Source organism: Anser brachyrhynchus, assembly GCF_964034855.1.
Source record: "Anser brachyrhynchus genome assembly, contig: SCAFFOLD_103, whole genome shotgun sequence".
In the NCBI taxonomy this organism is placed as follows: domain Eukaryota; kingdom Metazoa; phylum Chordata; class Aves; order Anseriformes; family Anatidae; genus Anser; species Anser brachyrhynchus.
Window position 1 is genome coordinate 200,572 of NW_027663585.1, and position 27,312 is coordinate 227,883.

Below are 27,312 nucleotides of genomic sequence, written 5' to 3' on the forward strand. Positions count from 1 at the left end.
ATAGGAAGATAAATCCTAGAGCTCATAGTATTGGGGGGGTCTCATTTGATTGTTCCTCCGTGCAGGGTGGCTAGTCAGCTAAATACTTTGATTCCGGTAGGGATGGCAATGATTATAGTGGCTGATGTAAAGTAGGCTCGGGTATCAACGTCTATTCCTACTGTAAACATGTGGTGAGCTCAGACGATGAATCCTAGGAAGCCGATGGATAGTATGGCTCAGACTATTCCCATGTAGCCGAAGGGCTCCTTTTTGCCTGAGTAGTACGTGACTACGTGTGAGATGATTCCGAACCCCGGTAGGATCAGAATATAGACTTCTGGGTGTCCGAAGAATCAGAATAGGTGTTGGTACAGGATTGGGTCTCCTCCTCCAGCGGGGTCGAAGAATGTGGTGTTTAGGTTTCGATCAGTTAGTAATATTGTAATACCGGCGGCGAGTACGGGGAGTGATAGAAGGAGTAGGATGGCGGTAATTAGTACGGATCAGACAAATAGTGGGGTTTGGTATTGTGAGAGTGCGGGGGGTTTTATGTTGATGGCTGTGGTGATAAAGTTGATGGCCCCAAGGATGGAGGAGATACCGGCTAAGTGGAGTGAGAAGATAGCCAGGTCTACTGAAGCTCCGGCGTGGGCAAGGTCACCTGCTAGGGGAGGGTAGACAGTTCAGCCTGTGCCGGCGCCAGCTTCTACAGTGGATGAGGCTAGTAGGAGGAGGAATGATGGGGGGAGGAGTCAAAAGCTTATGTTGTTTATTCGCGGGAATGCTATGTCGGGGGCACCGATTATGAGGGGGACTAATCAGTTGCCGAATCCTCCGATCATGATGGGTATGACTATAAAGAAGCTTATTACAAAGGCGTGAGCGGTAACGATTACATTGTAAATTTGGTCGTCGCCTAGGAGAGTTCCTGGTTGTCCTAGTTCTGCGCGGATTAATAGGCTGAGTGCGGTGCCGACTATTCCTGCTCATGCCCCGAAGATGAGGTACAGGGTGCCAATATCCTTATGGTTAGTGGAAAATAGTCATCGGTTGATGAAGGTGACGGGTAAGATGGTTGAGTGTTGAAGCGTTAGGCTGTAGTCCTTTTTACAGAGGTTTAATTCCTCTTCTTATCGGCTCTGTAGTGAAATTCATGTTGAGTTGCAAGCTCATCGATGCGCACTAGGGTGCGTCAGGGTCTTTGTAGGCAGAAGCCAATTGGTTTAGGCATTTAGCTGTTAACTAGAGTTTTGTGGGATCGAAGCCCATCTGTCTAGGGAGGCTTTAGCTTAATTAAAGCGTCTGACTTGCATTCAGAAGATACAGGTTAATATTCTGTAAGTCTTAATGTGCAGAAACTAAGAGGGTTTAACTCTTATTTAAGGCTTTGAAGGCCTTCGTTTTGGGGTGTTATCCTAAGTTTCTAGACAATGGCATGTATTATTGGGGACAGGGGAGGTAAGAGGATTGATAGTGAGGCAAGGACCGCAGTAGGTGTGCTTGGGGCTTTGCTAGTGTATCATTGTTTTATGTGGTTAGAGGAGTTGGGGGGAAGGGTAATTGTTGAGTGGTATGCGAGGCGTAGGTAGAAGAAGAGGCTGAGCAGTGATAGCATGGCAATTGCCATGGCTGCTGGTGTTATTTCCTGTTTAGTTAGTTCTTGGATGATAAGTCACTTTGGTATAAAGCCTGTTAATGGGGGGAGGCCTGCTAGGGATAAAAGTACTAGTATTAGGGTGGCGTTTAGCACTGGGGTTTTTGTTCATGAGGTTGTGATCATGGATAGGTTAAGGGCTTTGATTTTGTTAAGGGCTAGGAATACGGCTGATGTTATGATTGTGTATAGGTAGAAGGTAAGTAAGGCCAATTTGGGGCTGTAAACTAGGATGATGGCGATTCAGCCTAAGTGGGAGATGGACGAGAAGGCTAGGATTTTGCGTGTTTGTGTTTGGTTCAGTCCTATTCAGCCTCCTAGTGCTGTTGAGGCTAGGGCCATGGCGGTGAGTAGAGCTGGGTCGAGGGATTTGGATGTTAGTAGGAGCAGGGTTAGTGGGGGGAATTTTATGAGGGTCGAGAGTAGCAGGGCTGTTATTAGTGGCGATCCTTGTAGTACTTCTGGGAATCAGAAGTGAAATGGCACTAGGCCCAGTTTAATAGCGATTGCTGCTGTCAGTAGTAGACAGGAGGTTGGGTGGTTTATTTGTGTGATGTCTCATTGGCCGGTGACTCAGGCATTGGTTATGCTAGAGAATAGGACCAGGGCGGAAGCAGCTGCTTGGGTTAGGAAGTATTTCGTTGCGGCTTCTACTGCTCGTGGGTGGTGGGATTTGGCAATTAGGGGAATGATGGCTAGTGCGTTGATCTCCAGTCCTGTCCAGGCCAGAACTCAGTGGTTGCTGGAAATTGTGATTGTGGTGCCCAAGATGAGGCTGAAGGTTATGATTGGGGTCGCGTAAGGGTTCATTAGTAGAGGAGGGGGTTAAACCATCATTTTCGGGGTATGGGCCCGATAGCTTGATTAGCTGACTCTACTAGAAAATAATATAAGGGAAGTATGGAGAATTTTGATTTCTCTTGTGTGGGTTCAATTCCTACTTTTCTAAGGTCAACAGGAAATGAGAGGGCTGTTATACCTCTATGTTCACTTTATCATAGTGACCCTTTGTAGTTCAGGCACATTTCCTTATGTAAGGAGGTAGGCCTGCATAGCAGATAGGTATGCTGATGTGTCAGAGGCACAGAGCTAGTGTGAGGGGTAGGAAGTTTTTTCATAGTAGGTGCATTAGTTGGTCATATCGGAATCGTGGGTATGAAGCTCGGACCCATAAGAAACCAGAAGATAGTAGGAGGACTTTTGTGGCTAGGATGACGGGGAATAGTTCTGTGGGTGGCCCTAGGGCGCTTGGGTTTAGGAATATGATGGCTGTAAGTGTATTTATTAGCATAATGTTCGCATATTCAGCTAGGAAGAATAAGGCGAAGGGTCCTGCGGCGTATTCAACGTTAAACCCTGAGACTAGCTCAGATTCACCCTCTGTGAGGTCAAAAGGAGCTCGGTTTGTCTCTGCTAGGGTGGATACGTATCATATTATTGCTAGGGGTCATGAGGAGAAAATGAAGTATAGAGGCTCCTGTGCGACGGCAAAGGAGCTGAGTGTGTAGCTTCCGCTTAGTATGATTATTGATAGCAGGATTATGGCCAGTGTCACTTCGTATGAAATGGTCTGTGCTACTGCCCGTAGGGCTCCGATTAGTGCGTATTTTGAGTTCGAGGCTCAGCCTGATCATAGGACTGAGTAGACGGCTAGGCTTGACATGGCTATTAGGAAGAGAACTCCGAGGTTTAGATCTGCTAGGGGAAATGGGAGTGGTAGTGGTGCTCAAGTGGTGAGGGCTAGGACAAGGGCTAGTATTGGTATCAGAATGAATAGAAGTGGGGAAGAGGTAGAGGGTCGGATGGGCTCTTTGGTAAATAGTTTCAGTCCGTCCGCAAATGGTTGAAGTAGGCCAAAAGGCCCGACAACGTTAGGGCCTTTGCGGGATTGTATGTAGCTTAGGATTTTCCGTTCTACTAGGGTTAGGAAGGCTACGGCAATCAGGATTGGGATGATGTATAGGAGGGATATAACGAGGCAGCTTAGTGTTGTTATTTGAATCATGGGTGAAGCTAGGGAGAGGATTTGAACCTCTGGGGAAAGGGCTTAAGCCTTCTGCACTTGCCGGGCTCTGCCACTCTAGCTGGTCCTTTTCTAGGATTGAAAGTGGTGGGGGAAGGCCCTCTTCACGGTTTAGTTGGTTTCACTGCTTAGAGGGGGGGGGGGCGTGCTTGTGGTATTGGCCCCACTTTCCCGGTCCTTTCGTACTGGGGAGAGTGTGTCATAGATAGAAACCGACCTGGATTGCTCCGGTCTGAACTCAGATCACGTAGGACTGTTAATCGTTGAACAAACGAACCCTTAATAGCGGCTGCACCATTAGGATGTCCTGATCCAACATCGAGGTCGTAAACCCCCCTGTCGATATGGGCTCTTGAGGGGGATTGCGCTGTTATCCCTGGGGTAGCTTGGTCCATTAATCAATTATATTGGGTCTGGTCACTGTTAGCACTTTGAGGGGTAGCTCTAGGTAAAGAGGTATGGTCTTGTTTTTGGAGGATTTGTTCTCCTCCAAGGTCGCCCCAACCGAAAAATATCGACCAGGCTCTGCGATGGTAGTGGCCCCAGTGGGGTTGATTGAGGATTCGCGGTGGTCGTTGATTTTTAAGTTCCACAGGGTCTTCTCGTCTTATGTTCACATCCCCGCTTTTGCACGGGGAGATCAATTTCACTGATTATCTGTGAGAGACAGTTAAGACCTCGTTTAGCCATTCATACAAGTCTCGATTTATGGGACAATTGATTGCGCTACCTTTGCACGGTTAGGATACCGCGGCCGTTAAACCTAAGTCACCGGGCAGGCATCACCTTCAATACTTGTTTAATTTGCTGAAGGCTATGTTTTTGGTAAACAGTCGGGCCTTATTAATTTGCCGAGTTCCTTTCACAGATTTTAATCGCTCTTATAGGCGCTCCTGAGTCGGGTTAACAGGGTTAGTTAATACGTGGTCTTGTAGGGGTTTTTGTATCTGTCTAGGTCTGTTAATAATGTTTCTATGTAAGCTTGCGCCGTTAGAGGGGTGTGGCCCTGTACATGAGGGGCCTAGGATGATTCCTAGGATTGTTATGAGGATGGCAGCGGTTTTGGTGATAAGGGGTATGGTTATTGGGGGGGTTTTGGTTGGTGTGATGAAAGAGGTAATGATTATTCCTGCTGTAATGCTGCCTAGGGCGAGTCGGGTTAGGGGGGCGGTGATTAGTGGGTTGTTTTCGTTTATTGATACTATTGGGGGGATTCGGGTTTGTCCAGCTTGGACTAGGATGGTTATGCGGATGCTGTAGGTTGCGGTGAATGCTGTGGCTATAAGGGTTAGGAGTAGGGCTCAAGTATTTAGGTATGATGTGTTTAAGCTTTCGATGATGAGGTCTTTTGAGTAGAATCCGGCTAGGAATGGGGTTCCTATCAGCGCCAGGTTTCCGATGGTTAGGCAGGAAGTAGTGACTGGGAGTATTTTCTGTAGGCCTCCTATCTTTCGGATATCTTGTTCTCCGTTTAGGTTGTGGATGATAGACCCTGAGCATAGGAATAGTATGGCTTTAAAGAAGGCATGGGTTGAGATGTGTAGGAAGGCTAGTTGTGGGAGGTTTAGTCCGATAGTGACTATTATTAGTCCTAGTTGGCTGGATGTTGAGAAAGCAATGATTTTTTTGATGTCATTTTGGGTTAGGGCGCATGTGGCAGCGAATAGGGTTGATAGAGCACCTAGGCATAGGCAGGCAGTTAGGGCTGTCTGGTTGGTGGCTAGCAGGGGGTGCATGCGGATGAGCAGGAAGATTCCGGCTACTACTATGGTACTGGAGTGCAGTAGGGCTGATACTGGGGTGGGGCCTTCTATTGCTGCGGGCAGTCATGGGTGGAGTCCAAATTGGGCGGATTTTCCTGCGGCTGCGAGGATTAATCCTATGAGGGGGAGGATTGGGGTTTGGTGGGGGTGTACGGCTTGTTGGATCTCTCAGGTGTTGAATGTTGAAGCTAGTCATGCTATGCTCAGGATCAGTCCGATGTCTCCGATTCGGTTGTAGATTACGGCTCGTAGGGCGGCGGTGTTGGCATCTGCTCGGCCTTGTCATCAGCCGATGAGAAGGAAGGACATGATTCGTACTCCTTCCCAGCCTACGAATAGGAGGAATATGTTGTTTGCGGTTGTTAGGAGGAGTATGGCGACTAGGAATGTCAGTAGGTAGGTGAAAAATTTTGTTACGTATGGCTCTGAGGCCATGTATCATATGGCGAATTGTAGGATTGATCATGTTACAAATAGGGCGATTGGAAGAAATGTTATTGAGTATTGGTCTATTTTTAGGCTCAGGGGGATTTTAAAGTTTATAATGAATTTTCATTCCCAGTGGCAGGTGACAGATTCTACTCCCGAGTAGATGAATGCGGTTGTAGGGGCTAGGCTAATTAGGAATGCGGTTTTAACAGCGCGGGTGGTGGCTTTTGGGGTGTTTTTAAAGTTTTTAAATAGAAATGGCAGGATGATTGGGGTTAGGAGGATTGTCAGCGTGAGTAGTGTGAGGGAGTTGATTAGTAGTGTGGGGTTCACTACTTTTACTTGGATTTGCACCAAGATGGGTGGTTCCTAAGACCAGTGGATTGCTGTTATCCTTTAAAAGTAAGGGGGCTGAGGTTTTAGGCTCAGATGTAAGAGTTAGCAGCTCTTGTTGGTTAAACCCTCCCCTCGGCAGGTAAGAAGGTTTGAACTTCTATTCTTAGAATCACAGTCTAATGTTTGGTTTAAACTATACTTGCATGAGGGGATTCCGGAGATCAGTTCGGGTTTGAGGATTAGGAGGAATATTGGGATAATGTGGAGTGTTATGAGCAGGTGTTCTCGCGTGGTTGAGTTTTGCATAGATGTGATGTGGGAGGGGATTGAGCCTCGTTGGGTCATTAGTAGTATGAATAAGGTGTAGGAGGCGGTTAGTAGGGTTGCGATTCCTGTTAGGATGATCGTGAAGGCAGATCAGTTGAATAAGGTGATTATAATGGTTAGCTCTGCTATGAGGTTTGTTGTTGGGGGTAAGGCTATGTTTGTTAGATTGGCCAGCAATCATCAGGTAGCTATGAGTGGTAGGAGAGGTTGTAGGCCTCGTGTGAGTAGTAGAATTCGGCTGTGCGTACGTTCATAGTTTGTGTTGGCTAGGCAGAATAGTATGGAGGAAGTTAGTCCATGGGAAATTATTAGGATCATTGCCCCTGAGAATGATCAGTGGGTTTGGATTATTCCTGCGGCGATAACTAGGCCTATGTGGCTAACGGATGAATAAGCGATTAGTGATTTTAGGTCTGTCTGTCGTAGGCAGATTGAGCTAGTCATTAGGGCGCCTCATAGGGCCAGGGTTAGGAAGGGGTAGTGCAGGAGGTTGGACAGTGGGCCCATAAATAGAGTGACTCGTATAATTCCGTATCCTCCTAGCTTTAGTAGTAGGGCGGCGAGGAGTATTGAGCCTGCGATGGGTGCTTCTACGTGGGCTTTTGGCAGTCAGAGGTGTAGGCCGTATAGTGGGGCTTTTACTATGAATGCTATGAGCAGTGCTAGACCTGATAGTATTCCTGTCCATGAGGTGGATAGGGTTGGGTGGGTTAGTTGTAGGGTTGGCAGGTGCAGGGTGCCAATTTTCACGTATAGGTGTATGATTGTGATTAGCAGGGGTAGAGAGCTTACTGGCGTGTAGAATAGCAGGTAGATGCCAGCGCTTAGGCGTTCTGGTTGGTTCCCCCATCGGGTGATTAAGATTAGGGTGGGAATGAGGGTTGCTTCAAATGAGATGTAAAATAGTGCTAGTTCTGTGGTGGAAAAGGCTAGTAGGATGAATGGCTGGACTGCGACTAAGGTTGAGATAAAGATTCGTTTGCGTTGTAGGGGTTCTTGTTGCAGGTGGTTTTGGCTTGCTATGATTATGAGTGGGAGTAGTCAGCAGGATAGTACTAGGAGGGGGGATGAGATTTGGTCAATTCCTGTTCAGTTGGATAAAAATTTGTAGGGGTAGTAGGTTGGGATTAATCACTGTAGGCTTAGGGCAGCGATTAGGAGGCTGTATAAGGTGGTGTTAGTCCATAGAAATTTTGGTGGAGACAGCAGGGCTGTTGGAAGAAGTATGATTGTGGGTAGGATGATTTTTAGCATTGCAGGAGGTTTAGGTTGTGTAGATGGTCGGAGCCATGTGTGCGGGTGGAGGCTACTAGGATGGCCAGGCCTGTGCCCGCCTCACACGCTGAGAAGGTTAGCATGAGAATTGGTACCATGGTGAATGAGGAGACTTGGTTTTCGATGGATCATATTGATAGGCCTACGAATATCGATAATATTATGCTTTCAAGGCATAGTAGGGCGGATACTAGGTGGGTTCGGTGGAAGGCTAGCCCTAGTCCGCTGAAAATGAAGGCTGAGTAGAAGCTTAAATGTAGGGGCGACATAAGAAAGTTACAGGGTTGGCTGTAATCTGCTGGGTCGAAACCAGCTATCTTTTTGGTTAGACTAACTTTCTGTTATTCTGCTCATTCTAGGCCCCCTTGAATTCACTCGTAGGCCAGTCCGAGTGTTAGGAGAAGGAGGATCACTACAGTTCAGGTGAGGGTCATTAGGGGGGATTGGAGTTGGACGGCTCATGGCAGGGGGAGTAGGAGGGCGATTTCTAGGTCGAATAGGACGAACAGGATGGCTACTGAGGAAGAATCGGACTGAGAATGGTAATCGAGCAGATCCAAGTGGGTCGAATCCACATTCGTACGGTGAGAGTTTCTCTGAGTCGGGGTTTATTTGGGCGAGTCAGAAGTTTAATGCGGTTAGGGCGGCGCTTAGGATTGATGATAGGGCGAATATGAACATGAGTGCGTTCATTGCTCTCCTCTGGGTTTATACCAGATTCTAGAGATTGGAAGTCAATTGTAATTAATATACTAGAAGAGCAAGATCCTCATCAGTAGATGGTTATGTAGAGGAATAGTCAGATGACGTCTACGAAGTGTCAGTATCAGGCTGCTGCCTCGAATCCGAAGTGGTGGTCTGATGTAAAGTGGAACTTGATCAGTCGGAAGAGGCAGACGGTCAGGAAGGAGGATCCGATGATTACGTGGAGTCCGTGGAATCCAGTGGCAACGAAGAAGGTAGATCCGTAGACGCTATCAGCGATTGAGAATGGGGCTTCGTGGTATTCTATTGCTTGTAGGGCTGTGAAGTAGAATCCCAAGAGGATCGTTAGGGTTAAGGCGTGGATGGCATGTTTTCGGTTTCCTTCTGTGATGCTGTGATGGGCTCACGTTACGGTAACGCCTGAGGCTAGTAGGATGGCTGTGTTTAGTAGGGGGACTTCTATCGGGTTGAGTGGTTTAATTCCTGTTGGGGGTCATTGGCCTCCTAGTTCTGGGGTTGGGGCCAGGCTCGAGTGGAAGAACGCTCAGAAGAACCCTAAGAAGAAGAATGCTTCGGATGTGATGAAAAGGATTATGCCGTATCGTAGGCCTTTTTGGACTGTGGGAGTGTGATGGCCTTGGAAGGTGCTTTCTCGTACAATGTCTCGTCATCATTGGAGTATTACTAGGAGTATTGAGATGAGGCCTAGGGTTAGTAGTATGGATGAGTTGTAGTGGAATCACATGATTAATCCTGAGGTTGTGAGTAGGGCGGCGGCTGCCCCGAAGATTGGTCAAGGGCTTGGGTCAACTATGTGGTATGAGTGTGCTTGGTGTGCCATTAGATGTTTTCTTGTAAGTATAGGCTTAGAAGGAGCACGAAGACGTAGGCCTGGATTATGGCTACTGCTACTTCTAGGATGGTTAGGAGTAGTAGGATGATTATTGTTAGGATGGATACTGCAGGAAGGGTGGGTATTAATGCAATGGAGGCTGTAGAGATGAGTTGGATGAGTAAGTGTCCTGCTGTAAGGTTGGCTGTAAGGCGGACTCCGAGGGCTAGGGGGCGGATTAGTAGGCTGGTTGTTTCGATCAGGATTAGTGCGGGGATTAGGGGTGTAGGGGTACCTTCGGGTAATAGGTGGGCTAAAGAGGCTGATGGTTGGTTTCGTAGGCCTGTTAGTAGTGTGGCGAGCCATAGTGGGAAGGCTAGGGCTATGTTCATAGATAGTTGGGTGGTTGGGGTGAATGTATATGGAAGGAGGCCTAGAAGGTTGATTGTAAGAAGTATGATTATTAGGGATGTAAATATTATGGCTCATTTGTGGCCATTTTTGTTGAGTGGGACTATTAGTTGTTTTGTGATTAGGTGAAGGAGTCATGTTTGGATAGTAGAAAGGCGGTTGTTGATTCATCGGTTGTTTGGGGACGGGAATAGTAGGGCTGGGAAGAGTAGGGATAGTAGGATTAAGGGGATGCCAAATAGATTGGGGCTGGAAAATTGGTCAAAGAAGCTTAGGTTCATGGTCAGGATCATGGTGTGGGTTTGGTAGTGAGGGAGGTCTTATTTGATGGGGGGTTGGTTGTGGTGAAGGCTAGTAGTTTTGGTTGGATGAGGAGTGCTAGGGTTAATCAGGTTATAATTATGATTGAAAATCATGGTGCGGGGTTAAGCTGTGGCATATCATTAAGGAGGGGGAAGTCCCTCTTTGGCTAGCTTAAAAGGCTAGTGCTGTTGCATAGCTTCTTAATGATTAGGATGATGATAGAAGGGACGATCAGGCCTCGAAATGTGGGAGTGGGGTTGATTCTACTACAATGGGTATGTAGCTGTGATTAGCCCCGCAAATTTCTGAGCATTGTCCGTAAAAAATCCCAGGCCGGGTGGTAATGAATGAAGTTTGGTTTAGTCGGCCTGGGATTGCGTCTGTTTTAACTCCGAGCGTTGGGACTGCTCAGGAGTGGAGTACGTCTCCTGCAGTAATGATCACGCGGATGGGGGATTCTATTGGGATAACTACGCGGTGGTCAACTTCTAGCAGTCGGAAGTGGCCGTTGGGTAAGTCTGGGGTGGGCACTATGTAGGAGTCGAATGATAGGTCTTTGAAGTCTGTGTATTCGTAGCTTCAGTATCATTGGTGGCCGATGGCTTTTAGGGTGAGGTCTGGTTCGTCGATTTCGTCCATTATGTAGAGGATTTGTAGGGATGGGAGGGCGAGGAGTACCAGGACGATAGCAGGTAGGATTGTCCAGATCAGCTCTACTTCTTGGGCGTCTACAGCATTGGACGAGAGTTTTTCTGTTAGTATGTGGGCTAAAAGGTAGAGAACTAGGCTGCAGATAGCTAGGGCAACGATTAGGGCGTGGTCGTGGAATTCAACGAGTTCTTCTATGATGGGTGATGAGGCGTCTTGGAATCCTAGTTGGGAGTGGTTGGCCACATGAGATGTACAGGATTTTTACCTGTGATTTAGTCTTGACAAGGCTATGTAATTGGTTTACTAACGTCTCATAAGAAAGAAGCATGAGCTGTTAATGCAGTTGGCTTGAAACCAGCATGTGAGGGTTCGATTCCTTCCTTTCTTGTACTTGGACGAAGGCCGGTTCCTCGAAAGTATGGTATGGGGGAGGGCAGCCGTGGATTCATTCAACGTTTGTGGTAGTTAGTTCTGGTTGTAGGACTTTTCGTTTGGCCGAAAAGGCTTCTCAGATGATGAATATTAGTATGATTACGGCTACTATTGAGATTAGGGAGCCGATGGAGGAAATGGTGTTTCATAGTGTGTAGGCGTCGGGATAGTCCGAGTATCGTCGGGGTATTCCTGCTAGGCCTAGGAAGTGCTGGGGGAAGAACGTTAGGTTTACTCCTGTAAATATTACCCCGAAGTGGGCTTTTGCTCATGTTTGGTGTAGGGTAAACCCAGTGAGTAGTGGGAATCAGTGAGTAAATCCTGCTAGAATGGCAAAGACGGCGCCTATGGATAGGACGTAGTGGAAGTGGGCAACTACGTAGTACGTGTCGTGCAGGGCGATGTCTAGGGAAGAGTTTGCAAGAACGATTCCTGTTAATCCTCCGATGGTAAATAGGAAGATAAATCCTAGAGCTCATAGTATTGGGGGGGTCTCATTTGATTGTTCCTCCGTGCAGGGTGGCTAGTCAGCTAAATACTTTGATTCCGGTAGGGATGGCAATGATTATAGTGGCTGATGTAAAGTAGGCTCGGGTATCAACGTCTATTCCTACTGTAAACATGTGGTGAGCTCAGACGATGAATCCTAGGAAGCCGATGGATAGTATGGCTCAGACTATTCCCATGTAGCCGAAGGGCTCCTTTTTGCCTGAGTAGTACGTGACTACGTGTGAGATGATTCCGAACCCCGGTAGGATCAGAATATAGACTTCTGGGTGTCCGAAGAATCAGAATAGGTGTTGGTACAGGATTGGGTCTCCTCCTCCAGCGGGGTCGAAGAATGTGGTGTTTAGGTTTCGATCAGTTAGTAATATTGTAATACCGGCGGCGAGTACGGGGAGTGATAGAAGGAGTAGGATGGCGGTAATTAGTACGGATCAGACAAATAGTGGGGTTTGGTATTGTGAGAGTGCGGGGGGTTTTATGTTGATGGCTGTGGTGATAAAGTTGATGGCCCCAAGGATGGAGGAGATACCGGCTAAGTGGAGTGAGAAGATAGCCAGGTCTACTGAAGCTCCGGCGTGGGCAAGGTCACCTGCTAGGGGAGGGTAGACAGTTCAGCCTGTGCCGGCGCCAGCTTCTACAGTGGATGAGGCTAGTAGGAGGAGGAATGATGGGGGGAGGAGTCAAAAGCTTATGTTGTTTATTCGCGGGAATGCTATGTCGGGGGCACCGATTATGAGGGGGACTAATCAGTTGCCGAATCCTCCGATCATGATGGGTATGACTATAAAGAAGCTTATTACAAAGGCGTGAGCGGTAACGATTACATTGTAAATTTGGTCGTCGCCTAGGAGAGTTCCTGGTTGTCCTAGTTCTGCGCGGATTAATAGGCTGAGTGCGGTGCCGACTATTCCTGCTCATGCCCCGAAGATGAGGTACAGGGTGCCAATATCCTTATGGTTAGTGGAAAATAGTCATCGGTTGATGAAGGTGACGGGTAAGATGGCTGAGTGTTGAAGCGTTAGGCTGTAGTCCTTTTTACAGAGGTTTAATTCCTCTTCTTATCGGCTCTGTAGTGAAATTCATGTTGAGTTGCAAGCTCATCGATGCGCACTAGGGTGCGTCAGGGTCTTTGTAGGCAGAAGCCAATTGGTTTAGGCATTTAGCTGTTAACTAGAGTTTTGTGGGATCGAAGCCCATCTGTCTAGGGAGGCTTTAGCTTAATTAAAGCGTCTGACTTGCATTCAGAAGATACAGGTTAATATTCTGTAAGTCTTAATGTGCAGAAACTAAGAGGGTTTAACTCTTATTTAAGGCTTTGAAGGCCTTCGTTTTGGGGTGTTATCCTAAGTTTCTAGACAATGGCATGTATTATTGGGGACAGGGGAAGTAAGAGGATTGATAGTGAGGCAAGGACCGCAGTAGGTGTGCTTGGGGCTTTGCTAGTGTATCATTGTTTTATGTGGTTAGAGGAGTTGGGGGGAAGGGTAATTGTTGAGTGGTATGCGAGGCGTAGGTAGAAGAAGAGGCTGAGCAGTGATAGCATGGCAATTGCCATGGCTGCTGGTGTTATTTCCTGTTTAGTTAGTTCTTGGATGATAAGTCACTTTGGTATAAAGCCTGTTAATGGGGGGAGGCCTGCTAGGGATAAAAGTACTAGTATTAGGGTGGCGTTTAGCACTGGGGTTTTTGTTCATGAGGTTGTGATCATGGATAGGTTAAGGGCTTTGATTTTGTTAAGGGCTAGGAATACGGCTGATGTTATGATTGTGTATAGGTAGAAGGTAAGTAAGGCCAATTTGGGGCTGTAAACTAGGATGATGGCGATTCAGCCTAAGTGGGAGATGGACGAGAAGGCTAGGATTTTGCGTGTTTGTGTTTGGTTCAGTCCTATTCAGCCTCCTAGTGCTGTTGAGGCTAGGGCCATGGCGGTGAGTAGAGCTGGGTCGAGGGATTTGGATGTTAGTAGGAGCAGGGTTAGTGGGGGGAATTTTATGAGGGTCGAGAGTAGCAGGGCTGTTATTAGTGGCGATCCTTGTAGTACTTCTGGGAATCAGAAGTGAAATGGCACTAGGCCCAGTTTAATAGCGATTGCTGCTGTCAGTAGTAGACAGGAGGTTGGGTGGTTTATTTGTGTGATGTCTCATTGGCCGGTGACTCAGGCATTGGTTATGCTAGAGAATAGGACCAGGGCGGAAGCAGCTGCTTGGGTTAGGAAGTATTTCGTTGCGGCTTCTACTGCTCGTGGGTGGTGGGATTTGGCAATTAGGGGAATGATGGCTAGTGCGTTGATCTCCAGTCCTGTCCAGGCCAGAACTCAGTGGTTGCTGGAAATTGTGATTGTGGTGCCCAAGATGAGGCTGAAGGTTATGATTGGGGTCGCGTAAGGGTTCATTAGTAGAGGAGGGGGTTAAACCATCATTTTCGGGGTATGGGCCCGATAGCTTGATTAGCTGACTCTACTAGAAAATAATATAAGGGAAGTATGGAGAATTTTGATTTCTCTTGTGTGGGTTCAATTCCTACTTTTCTAAGGTCAACAGGAAATGAGAGGGCTGTTATACCTCTATGTTCACTTTATCATAGTGACCCTTTGTAGTTCAGGCACATTTCCTTATGTAAGGAGGTAGGCCTGCATAGCAGATAGGTATGCTGATGTGTCAGAGGCACAGAGCTAGTGTGAGGGGTAGGAAGTTTTTTCATAGTAGGTGCATTAGTTGGTCATATCGGAATCGTGGGTATGAAGCTCGGACCCATAAGAAACCAGAAGATAGTAGGAGGACTTTTGTGGCTAGGATGACGGGGAATAGTTCTGTGGGTGGCCCTAGGGCGCTTGGGTTTAGGAATATGATGGCTGTAAGTGTATTTATTAGCATAATGTTCGCATATTCAGCTAGGAAGAATAAGGCGAAGGGTCCTGCGGCGTATTCAACGTTAAACCCTGAGACTAGCTCAGATTCACCCTCTGTGAGGTCAAAAGGAGCTCGGTTTGTCTCTGCTAGGGTGGATACGTATCATATTATTGCTAGGGGTCATGAGGAGAAAATGAAGTATAGAGGCTCCTGTGCGACGGCAAAGGAGCTGAGTGTGTAGCTTCCGCTTAGTATGATTATTGATAGCAGGATTATGGCCAGTGTCACTTCGTATGAAATGGTCTGTGCTACTGCCCGTAGGGCTCCGATTAGTGCGTATTTTGAGTTCGAGGCTCAGCCTGATCATAGGACTGAGTAGACGGCTAGGCTTGACATGGCTATTAGGAAGAGAACTCCGAGGTTTAGATCTGCTAGGGGAAATGGGAGTGGTAGTGGTGCTCAAGTGGTGAGGGCTAGGACAAGGGCTAGTATTGGTATCAGAATGAATAGAAGTGGGGAAGAGGTAGAGGGTCGGATGGGCTCTTTGGTAAATAGTTTCAGTCCGTCCGCAAATGGTTGAAGTAGGCCAAAAGGCCCGACAACGTTAGGGCCTTTGCGGGATTGTATGTAGCTTAGGATTTTCCGTTCTGCTAGGGTTAGGAAGGCTACGGCAATCAGGATTGGGATGATGTATAGGAGGGATATAACGAGGCAGCTTAGTGTTGTTATTTGAATCATGGGTGAAGCTAGGGAGAGGATTTGAACCTCTGGGGAAAGGGCTTAAGCCTTCTGCACTTGCCGGGCTCTGCCACTCTAGCTGGTCCTTTTCTAGGATTGAAAGTGGTGGGGGAAGGCCCTCTTCACGGTTTAGTTGGTTTCACTGCTTAGAGGGGGGGGGCGTGCTTGTGGTATTGGCCCCACTTTCCCGGTCCTTTCGTACTGGGGAGAGTGTGTCATAGATAGAAACCGACCTGGATTGCTCCGGTCTGAACTCAGATCACGTAGGACTGTTAATCGTTGAACAAACGAACCCTTAATAGCGGCTGCACCATTAGGATGTCCTGATCCAACATCGAGGTCGTAAACCCCCCTGTCGATATGGGCTCTTGAGGGGGATTGCGCTGTTATCCCTGGGGTAGCTTGGTCCATTAATCAATTATATTGGGTCTGGTCACTGTTAGCACTTTGAGGGGTAGCTCTAGGTAAAGAGGTATGGTCTTGTTTTTGGAGGATTTGTTCTCCTCCAAGGTCGCCCCAACCGAAAAATATCGACCAGGCTCTGCGATGGTAGTGGCCCCAGTGGGGTTGATTGAGGATTCGCGGTGGTCGTTGATTTTTAAGTTCCACAGGGTCTTCTCGTCTTATGTTCACATCCCCGCTTTTGCACGGGGAGATCAATTTCACTGATTATCTGTGAGAGACAGTTAAGACCTCGTTTAGCCATTCATACAAGTCTCGATTTATGGGACAATTGATTGCGCTACCTTTGCACGGTTAGGATACCGCGGCCGTTAAACCTAAGTCACCGGGCAGGCATCACCTTCAATACTTGTTTAATTTGCTGAAGGCTATGTTTTTGGTAAACAGTCGGGCCTTATTAATTTGCCGAGTTCCTTTCACAGATTTTAATCGCTCTTATAGGCGCTCCTGAGTCGGGTTAACAGGGTTAGTTAATACGTGGTCTTGTAGGGGTTTTTGTATCTGTCTAGGTCTGTTAATAATGTTTCTATGTAAGCTTGCGCCGTTAGAGGGGTGTGGCCCTGAGTTACTTATTTTAGCATTAATTCTCCTATATTCATAGGTTGACCTGTTTGTGATAAGGGAATCATCTTATTTTGGTATTTTTAGGTGGTGGAGCTTTGACGCACTCTTTTTTGATGGCTGCTTTAGGGCCCACGGTAGGATCAGTAGTAAGAATTATCCGCTAGTCGAGGTTGTGTCCTTTTTTAATGGAGCTGTCCCTCCATTAAATAGCTCTTAATCATCTCATTAGGGTTCAGGATGTCCGGTAGGGAGGATTAAGGGGGAACTTAGATTCGTTTCACAGGTAACCAGCTATCACCCAGCTCGGTTGGCTTTTCACCTCTACTGACAAGTCATCCCACTCTTTTGCAACAGAGACGGGTTCGCTCTCTTTAACTGCTTGAAAGTAGCTCGCTTGGGTTTCGGGGGGGCAAACTTTAGTTCACTTTGCTTGGTTGTTCTCGCTAAACCATGATGCAAAAGGTACAAGGGTTGATCTTTGCTGTCTGTCGCTTTGATTGTTTCACTGCTATTTCATCTTTCCCTTACGGTACTGGGGTCTCTATCGCGTCTAAGTGTCTTTTCTATCGCCTATACTAAGACTGTAAAATGCTTTAGTTTAATTAGTTTAGTAAATTCTTTAGTTTTGGTGTACTATTTGTGTGGTTGAGCTAGAGGGGGGGCTTCAAGACGATCCGGTCTAGTAGATATCTTTCAGGTGTAAGCTGAGTGCTTTGGTGTTATAGCTACGTCTTGATATTCTAAGTACACCTTCCGGTACACTTACCTTGTTACGACTTACCTCATCCTCAGCGTATTTATGGTATTAGTTATGTGGGATGTGGCTTTTGAGGAGGGTGACGGGCGGTATGTACGTGCCCCAGGGCCGGCTTAAAGTAGGCTCTATTGTCCCACTTTACTGCTAAATCCGCCTTCCAGAAGTGGTTTCACGCTTCTTTCCGTGTGCCCTATGAATAGGGAATGTAGCCCATTTCTTCCACTCCATAGGCTATACCTTGACCTGTCTTATTAGCGGGGTGCTATTGTGTCCACTGTTGTGCTCTCATTCGAGGTGGGCTGGCGACGGCGGTATGTAGGCTGTGTTGGCAAGGGGTGGTTGGGTTAATCGGGGATTATCGATTGTAGAACAGGCTCCTCTAGGTGGGTTTGGGGCACCGCCAAGTCCTTAGAGTTTTAAGCGTTTGTGCTCGTAGTTCTCTGGCGGATACTTCGGTAAAGTAAGTATCAAGATTTAGGGCCAGGCATAGTGGGGTATCTAATCCCAGTTTGGGCCCTGGCTTTCGTGGGTTTAAATCAGTCGTTAGTTCCTAAGATCATCTTAATGGTGTGTTTAGGTGCATCTTGGGCTTATGACAGCTCAGTTGCATTTTGATCTTAATTAGCTAGGATAGGCATTTTACCACTCTTTACGCCGTGTCAATAGGACGGTTGATTTGGGTTTCTTGTATGACCGCGGTGGCTGGCACAAGATTTACCAACCCTTGAAGTTAGGCTGTTGCTATAACTAAGTCAAGTTTGCACTCATTGCTTAATGTTAATTACTGCTGAATACCCGTGGGGGCGTGGCTTAGCGAGGCGTCTTGGGCTACTACTTGGGTGTGCCTGATACCCGCTCCTCAAGGCCTGTATGGGGGTAGGTGGTCGAGGGCGTTTACACTGGGGCGCGGATACTTGCATGTATATATTTAGCAAAAACCAACCGTAAGGTTAGGACTAAGTCTTTTGTCCGCAGGCATGTTTTATGCCATCTTGGCAACTTCAGTGCCATGCTTTGTGTTAAGCTATGTGGACGGGGGTGTGGTTAGCTGATAGTTGAGTGGTGAGTGAGAGTGAAGTATATGAAATTATTGCTTGTGTTTACTATTTTTAGTACTGGAGTTTCTCTAATAAGTTTAAGTTATTTTGTATGTGTTTGTGTGTATATGTACATCGTTCCGATGATGTCATGGAAGGGATGATTAATGGAGTTTTAGAGGTAGTTTGCTGGGATTGGGCGATGAAGGTTTATGCTACATGGTGGTTAGCGAAAGTTTACTGGTTTAGTTTGTGAAGCGCAGGGGTTGCGCTTAATGATTTGTTGTTTTGTGCTATGTCCAACGAGCATTCATCCAATAGCCCCATTTAACCCGGAGGGTGGAGGTAACATTAACTGAATGTGGTCAAAGTGCATCAGTGTCAGGATGATTCCCCATATACGCCAACCGTCTCATCGAGGGACCCTTGAAATATAGGATAGGCCGTGAGGCAGGTGTGTCCAGGCTTAGATTGTGGGACCCCCGAGATCACTGGGAATAGCCACCTGTGAGGTAACCCCGGAAAAAATAAGAGGAACCAGAGGCGCCAAAAAGCTGGAACATGCCGCGATTACGCATTGAGAAGGTGAAAGTACTCACAGATGCCACTTTGAAGGGCAAGGAGGGGTGAGTGAACCCAATGGATGGCCCTGACCGAGGAACCAGAGGCGCAAAAATGTGAGGAGGGCGAGGGGTTTAGGGGGAACGTATGGGCCTGAAGCTAGTCATACCGGACATTATGTGCAACGGGTTGCTGATTTCACGTGAGGAGTACGATTAATAAATCCGTCTGATACGAACTGCATGAGATATGTGGTGGAGAGTTGTTGTTGGAGCATGTCCTGTGAGCATTCATTAAAATGGGGTCTTGTTATGCGCTTGAGTGGAGTTGTATTGGGTGTTGTGGGGTATGGTCCTAGAACATTCATGCCGGGTGGTTTGGTAGGAGTGTGTTTAAGGGTTTAATGGCCGTGTACATGTATGGGTTTAGCACCTGCTTATAAGATAGTCCGTATATAATGTATATTACTGGTACTATAGTATGTATGTATATGGGGTATATAAATTTATGCACGAATATGCATAACCAAATACCCCCGCCTCGGGGGGGGAGGGGGGGGGGGTTAAGCATAATGGCATAGATGGGGTAGAATTATTGGGGGCTTGCGGTTAGTTCCTGTAGTTGAGAACAATGGCGGCTTTTCGAGCCGCAGGCCTCGGGTAGTGTCCGGGCAGGAATAATGACTTATTTTATGTTTTTTTTAGGGATTTGCTTTGCGGTGGGTGTTTTGGGTGTGGCGTCGAATCCTTCGCCGTATTATGGGGTTGTTGGTTTGGTGTTAGCGTCTGTGGCGGGGTGCGGGTGGTTGCTGGGCCTTGGGGTTTCGTTCGTGGCTTTAGTGCTGTTTATGGTGTATTTGGGGGGTATGCTGGTGGTGTTTGTTTATTCAGTAGCTTTAGCAGCGGAGCCTTTCCCTGGGGCTTGGGGGGATTGACGGGTGATTGGATGTGCAGTAGCGTTTGTGGCAATTGTTTTTGGGGGGTTGGTGTTTGGGGGGTTTATGGGGGCTTGGAAGTTCGGGGTTTCTACTGTGAATAATGTTGGGGTGTTTGTTGTTCGGTCGGATTTTAGTGGAGTTTCCATGTTTTATTCACATGGGGCAGGGATGTTTTTAGTGGCGGGTTGGGGGCTGTTGTTGACTTTGTTTGTTGTATTGGAGCTTGTGCGGGGGTTGTCGCGGGGTGCTATTCGGGCGGTTTAGGGGTTAGGGTCAGAGAATAGTTTATTGAAAATGCCAGCTTTGGGAGCTGGAGATAAAGGTTTGAGTCCTTTTTTTCTGAGTTTGGGGTACTCTAAGAAGTGGTAAGTCTTCAATCTTTGGTTTACAAGACCAATGTTTTTATAAACTATTAGAGTATTTAGCAGTTGAGTATTTTGTTTTCTAGGGCGCTTGCGGCGGGGAGGAGAAATAGGAGGATAGTGAAGTAGGCGATTGAAGCGAGTTGGCCGATGATGATGAATGGGTGTTCGACGGGTTGGCTTCCTACTCATGTTAGGACGAGGAGGTCGGCGACTAGTACTCAGAATAGGAGCTGGGAGAGTGGTCGGAATGTTATTGCTCGTTGTTTTGATTTGTGCAGGAATGGGATTAGGAATAGGATCAGTACGGAGGCGGCCAGTGCTAATACGCCTCCTAGTTTATTTGGGATTGAACGTAGGATGGCGTAGGCGAATAGGAAGTATCATTCTGGCTTGATGTGTGGTGGGGTTACTAGCGGGTTTGCTGGGGTGAAGTTTTCTGGGTCTCCCAGGAGGTTAACCGCTCATGCTTCTTTCTTATGAGACGTTAGTAAACCAATTACATAGCCTTGTCAAGACTAAATCACAGGTAAAAATCCTGTACATCTCATGTGGCCAACCACTCCCAACTAGGATTCCAAGACGCCTCATCACCCATCATAGAAGAACTCGTTGAATTCCACGACCACGCCCTAATCGTTGCCCTAGCTATCTGCAGCCTAGTTCTCTACCTTTTAGCCCACATACTAACAGAAAAACTCTCGTCCAATGCTGTAGACGCCCAAGAAGTAGAGCTGATCTGGACAATCCTACCTGCTATCGTCCTGGTACTCCTCGCCCTCCCATCCCTACAAATCCTCTACATAATGGACAAAATCGATGAACCAGACCTCACCCTAAAAGCCATCGGCCACCAATGATACTGAAGCTACGAATACACAGACTTCAAAGACCTATCATTCGACTCCTACATAGTGCCCACCCCAGACTTACCCAACGGCCACTTCCGACTGCTAGAAGTTGACCACCGCGTAGTTATCCCAATAGAATCCCCCATCCGCGTGATCATTACTGCAGGAGACGTACTCCACTCCTGAGCAGTCCCAACGCTCGGAGTTAAAACAGACGCAATCCCAGGCCGACTAAACCAAACTTCATTCATTACCACCCGGCCTGGGATTTTTTACGGACAATGCTCAGAAATTTGCGGGGCTAATCACAGCTACATACCCATTGTAGTAGAATCAACCCCACTCCCACATTTCGAGGCCTGATCGTCCCTTCTATCATCATCCTAATCATTAAGAAGCTATGCAACAGCACTAGCCTTTTAAGCTAGCCAAAGAGGGACTTCCCCCTCCTTAATGATATGCCACAGCTTAACCCCGCACCATGATTTTCAATCATAATTATAACCTGATTAACCCTAGCACTCCTCATCCAACCAAAACTACTAGCCTTCACCACAACCAACCCCCCATCAAATAAGACCTCCCTCACTACCAAACCCACACCATGATCCTGACCATGAACCTAAGCTTCTTTGACCAATTTTCCAGCCCCAATCTATTTGGCATCCCCTTAATCCTACTATCCCTACTCTTCCCAGCCCTACTATTCCCGTCCCCAAACAACCGATGAATCAACAACCGCCTTTCTACTATCCAAACATGACTCCTTCACCTAATCACAAAACAACTAATAGTCCCACTCAACAAAAATGGCCACAAATGAGCCATAATATTTACATCCCTAATAATCATACTTCTTACAATCAACCTTCTAGGCCTCCTTCCATATACATTCACCCCAACCACCCAACTATCTATGAACATAGCCCTAGCCTTCCCACTATGGCTCGCCACACTACTAACAGTCATGTTTAACCATGTACGTGCCCCAGGGCCGGCTTAAAGTAGGCTCTATTGTCCCACTTTACTGCTAAATCCGCCTTCCAGAAGTGGTTTCACGCTTCTTTCCGTGTGCCCTATGAATAGGGAATGTAGCCCATTTCTTCCACTCCATAGGCTATACCTTGACCTGTCTTATTAGCGGGGTGCTATTGTGTCCACTGTTGTGCTCTCATTCGAGGTGGGCTGGCGACGGCGGTATGTAGGCTGTGTTGGCAAGGGGTGGTTGGGTTAATCGGGGATTATCGATTGTAGAACAGGCTCCTCTAGGTGGGTTTGGGGCACCGCCAAGTCCTTAGAGTTTTAAGCGTTTGTGCTCGTAGTTCTCTGGCGGATACTTCGGTAAAGTAAGTATCAAGATTTAGGGCCAGGCATAGTGGGGTATCTAATCCCAGTTTGGGCCCTGGCTTTCGTGGGTTTAAATCAGTCGTTAGTTCCTAAGATCATCTTAATGGTGTGTTTAGGTGCATCTTGGGCTTATGACAGCTTAGTTGCATTTTGATCTTAGTTAGCTAGGATAGGCATTTTACCACTCTTTACTCCGTGTCAATAGGACGGTTGATTTGGGTTTCTTGTATGACCGCGGTGGCTGGCACAAGATTTACCAACCCTTGAAGTTAGGCTGTTGCTATAACTAAGTCAAGTTTGCACTCATTGCTTAATGTTAATTACTGCTGAATACCCGTGGGGGCGTGGCTTAGCGAGGCGTCTTGGGCTACTACTTGGGTGTGCCTGATACCCGCTCCTCAAGGCCTGTATGGGGGTAGGTGGTCGAGGGCGTTTACACTGGGGCGCGGATACTTGCATGTATATATTTAGCAAAAACCAACCGTAAGGTTAGGACTAAGTCTTTTGTCCGCAGGCATGTTTTATGCCATCTTGGCAACTTCAGTGCCATGCTTTGTGTTAAGCTATGTGGACGGGGGTGTGGTTAGCTGATAGTTGAGTGGTGAGTGAGAGTGAAGTATATGAAATTATTGCTTGTGTTTACTATTTTTAGTACTGGAGTTTCTCTAAGTCCTAGGAATAGGAGGAAATGGTGTTTCATAGTGTGTAGGCGTCGGGATAGTCCGAGTATCGTCGGGGTATTCCTGCTAGGCCTAGGAAGTGCTGGGGGAAGAACGTTAGGTTTACTCCTGTAAATATTACCCCGAAGTGGGCTTTTGCTCATGTTTGGTGTAGGGTAAACCCAGTGAGTAGTGGGAATCAGTGAGTAAATCCTGCTAGAATGGCAAAGACGGCGCCTATGGATAGGACGTAGTGGAAGTGGGCAACTACGTAGTACGTGTCGTGCAGGGCGATGTCTAGGGAAGAGTTTGCAAGAACGATTCCTGTTAATCCTCCGATGGTAAATAGGAAGATAAATCCTAGAGCTCATAGTATTGGGGGGGTCTCATTTGATTGTTCCTCTGTGCAGGGTGGCTAGTCAGCTAAATACTTTGATTCCGGTAGGGATGGCAATGATTATAGTGGCTGATGTAAAGTAGGCTCGGGTATCAACGTCTATTCCTACTGTAAACATGTGGTGAGCTCAGACGATGAATCCTAGGAAGCCGATGGATAGTATGGCTCAGACTATTCCCATGTAGCCGAAGGGCTCCTTTTTGCCTGAGTAGTACGTGACTACGTGTGAGATGATTCCGAACCCTGGTAGGATCAGAATATAGACTTCTGGGTGTCCGAAGAATCAGAATAGGTGTTGGTACAGGATTGGGTCTCCTCCTCCAGCGGGGTCGAAGAATGTGGTGTTTAGGTTTCGATCAGTTAGTAATATTGTAATACCGGCGGCGAGTACGGGGAGTGATAGAAGGAGTAGGATGGCGGTAATTAGTACGGATCAGACAAATAGTGGGGTTTGGTATTGTGAGAGTGCGGGGGGTTTTATGTTGATGGCTGTGGTGATAAAGTTGATGGCCCCAAGGATGGAGGAGATACCGGCTAAGTGGAGTGAGAAGATAGCCAGGTCTACTGAAGCTCCGGCGTGGGCAAGGTCACCTGCTAGGGGAGGGTAGACAGTTCAGCCTGTGCCGGCGCCAGCTTCTACAGTGGATGAGGCTAGTAGGAGGAGGAATGATGGGGGGAGGAGTCAAAAGCTTATGTTGTTTATTCGCGGGAATGCTATGTCGGGGGCACCGATTATGAGGGGGACTAATCAGTTGCCGAATCCTCCGATCATGATGGGTATGACTATAAAGAAGCTTATTACAAAGGCGTGAGCGGTAACGATTACATTGTAAATTTGGTCGTCGCCTAGGAGAGTTCCTGGTTGTCCTAGTTCTGCGCGGATTAATAGGCTGAGTGCGGTGCCGACTATTGCTGCTCATGCCCCGAAGATGAGGTACAGGGTGCCAATATCCTTATGGTTAGTGGAAAATAGTCATCGGTTGATGAAGGTGACGGGTAAGATGGCTGAGTGTTGAAGCGTTAGGCTGTAGTCCTTTTTACAGAGGTTTAATTCCTCTTCTTATCGGCTCTGTAGTGAAATTCATGTTGAGTTGCAAGCTCATCGATGCGCACTAGGGTGCGTCAGGGTCTTTGTAGGCAGAAGCCAATTGGTTTAGGCATTTAGCTGTTAACTAGAGTTTTGTGGGATCGAAGCCCATCTGTCTAGGGAGGCTTTAGCTTAATTAAAGCGTCTGACTTGCATTCAGAAGATACAGGTTAATATTCTGTAAGTCTTAATGTGCAGAAACTAAGAGGGTTTAACTCTTATTTAAGGCTTTGAAGGCCTTCGGTTTGGGGTGTTATCCTAAGTTTCTAGACAATGGCATGTATTATTGGGGACAGGGGAAGTAAGAGGATTGATAGTGAGGCAAGGACCGCAGTAGGTGTGCTTGGGGCTTTGCTAGTGTATCATTGTTTTATGTGGTTAGAGGAGTTGGGGGGAAGGGTAATTGTTGAGTGGTATGCGAGGCGTAGGTAGAAGAAGAGGCTGAGCAGTGATAGCATGGCAATTGCCATGGCTGCTGGTGTTATTTCCTGTTTAGTTAGTTCTTGGATGATAAGTCACTTTGGTATAAAGCCTGTTAATGGGGGGAGGCCTGCTAGGGATAAAAGTACTAGTATTAGGGTGGCGTTTAGCACTGGGGTTTTTGTTCATGAGGTTGTGATCATGGATAGGTTAAGGGCTTTGATTTTGTTAAGGGCTAGGAATACGGCTGATGTTATGATTGTGTATAGGTAGAAGGTAAGTAAGGCCAATTTGGGGCTGTAAACTAGGATGATGGCGATTCAGCCTAAGTGGGAGATGGACGAGAAGGCTAGGATTTTGCGTGTTTGTGTTTGGTTCAGTCCTATTCAGCCTCCTAGTGCTGTAGAGGCTAGGGCCATGGCGGTGAGTAGAGCTGGGTCGAGGGATTTGGATGTTAGTAGGAGCAGGGTTAGTGGGGGGAATTTTATGAGGGTCGAGAGTAGCAGGGCTGTTATTAGTGGCGATCCTTGTAGTACTTCTGGGAATCAGAAGTGAAATGGCACTAGGCCCAGTTTAATAGCGATTGCTGCTGTCAGTAGTAGACAGGAGGTTGGGTGGTTTATTTGTGTGATGTCTCATTGGCCGGTGACTCAGGCATTGGTTATGCTAGAGAATAGGACCAGGGCGGAAGCAGCTGCTTGGGTTAGGAAGTATTTCATTGCGGCTTCTACTGCTCGTGGGTGGTGGGATTTGGCAATTAGGGGAATGATGGCTAGTGCGTTGATCTCCAGTCCTGTCCAGGCCAGAACTCAGTGGTTGCTGGAAATTGTGATTGTGGTGCCCAAGATGAGGCTGAAGGTTATGATTGGGGTCGCGTAAGGGTTCATTAGTAGAGGAGGGGGTTAAACCATCATTTTCGGGGTATGGGCCCGATAGCTTGATTAGCTGACTCTACTAGAAAATAATATAAGGGAAGTATGGAGAATTTTGATTTCTCTTGTGTGGGTTCAATTCCTACTTTTCTAAGGTCAACAGGAAATGAGAGGGCTGTTATACCTCTATGTTCACTTTATCATAGTGACCCTTTGTAGTTCAGGCACATTTCCTTATGTAAGGAGGTAGGCCTGCATAGCAGATAGGTATGCTGATGTGTCAGAGGCACAGAGCTAGTGTGAGGGGTAGGAAGTTTTTTCATAGTAGGTGCATTAGTTGGTCATATCGGAATCGTGGGTATGAAGCTCGGACCCATAAGAAACCAGAAGATAGTAGGAGGACTTTTGTGGCTAGGATGACGGGGAATAGTTCTGTGGGTGGCCCTAGGGCGCTTGGGTTTAGGAATATGATGGCTGTAAGTGTATTTATTAGCATAATGTTCGCATATTCAGCTAGGAAGAATAAGGCGAAGGGTCCTGCGGCGTATTCAACGTTAAACCCTGAGACTAGCTCAGATTCACCCTCTGTGAGGTCAAAAGGAGCTCGGTTTGTCTCTGCTAGGGTGGATACGTATCATATTATTGCTAGGGGTCATGAGGAGAAAATGAAGTATAGAGGCTCCTGTGCGACGGCAAAGGAGCTGAGTGTGTAGCTTCCGCTTAGTATGATTATTGATAGCAGGATTATGGCCAGTGTCACTTCGTATGAAATGGTCTGTGCTACTGCCCGTAGGGCTCCGATTAGTGCGTATTTTGAGTTCGAGGCTCAGCCTGATCATAGGACTGAGTAGACGGCTAGGCTTGACATGGCTATTAGGAAGAGAACTCCGAGGTTTAGATCTGCTAGGGGAAATGGGAGTGGTAGTGGTGCTCAAGTGGTGAGGGCTAGGACAAGGGCTAGTATTGGTATCAGAATGAATAGAAGTGGGGAAGAGGTAGAGGGTCGGATGGGCTCTTTGGTAAATAGTTTCAGTCCGTCCGCAAATGGTTGAAGTAGGCCAAAAGGCCCGACAACGTTAGGGCCTTTGCGGGATTGTATGTAGCTTAGGATTTTCCGTTCTACTAGGGTTAGGAAGGCTACGGCAATCAGGATTGGGATGATGTATAGGAGGGATATAACGAGGCAGCTTAGTGTTGTTATTTGAATCATGGGTGAAGCTAGGGAGAGGATTTGAACCTCTGGGGAAAGGGCTTAAGCCTTCTGCACTTGCCGGGCTCTGCCACTCTAGCTGGTCCTTTTCTAGGATTGAAAGTGGTGGGGGAAGGCCCTCTTCACGGTTTAGTTGGTTTCACTGCTTAGAGGGGGGGGGCGTGCTTGTGGTATTGGCCCCACTTTCCCGGTCCTTTCGTACTGGGGAGAGTGTGTCATAGATAGAAACCGACCTGGATTGCTCCGGTCTGAACTCAGATCACGTAGGACTGTTAATCGTTGAACAAACGAACCCTTAATAGCGGCTGCACCATTAGGATGTCCTGATCCAACATCGAGGTCGTAAACCCCCCTGTCGATATGGGCTCTTGAGGGGGATTGCGCTGTTATCCCTGGGGTAGCTTGGTCCATTAATCAATTATATTGGGTCTGGTCACTGTTAGCACTTTGAGGGGTAGCTCTAGGTAAAGAGGTATGGTCTTGTTTTTGGAGGATTTGTTCTCCTCCAAGGTCGCCCCAACCGAAAAATATCGACCAGGCTCTGCGATGGTAGTGGCCCCAGTGGGGTTGAT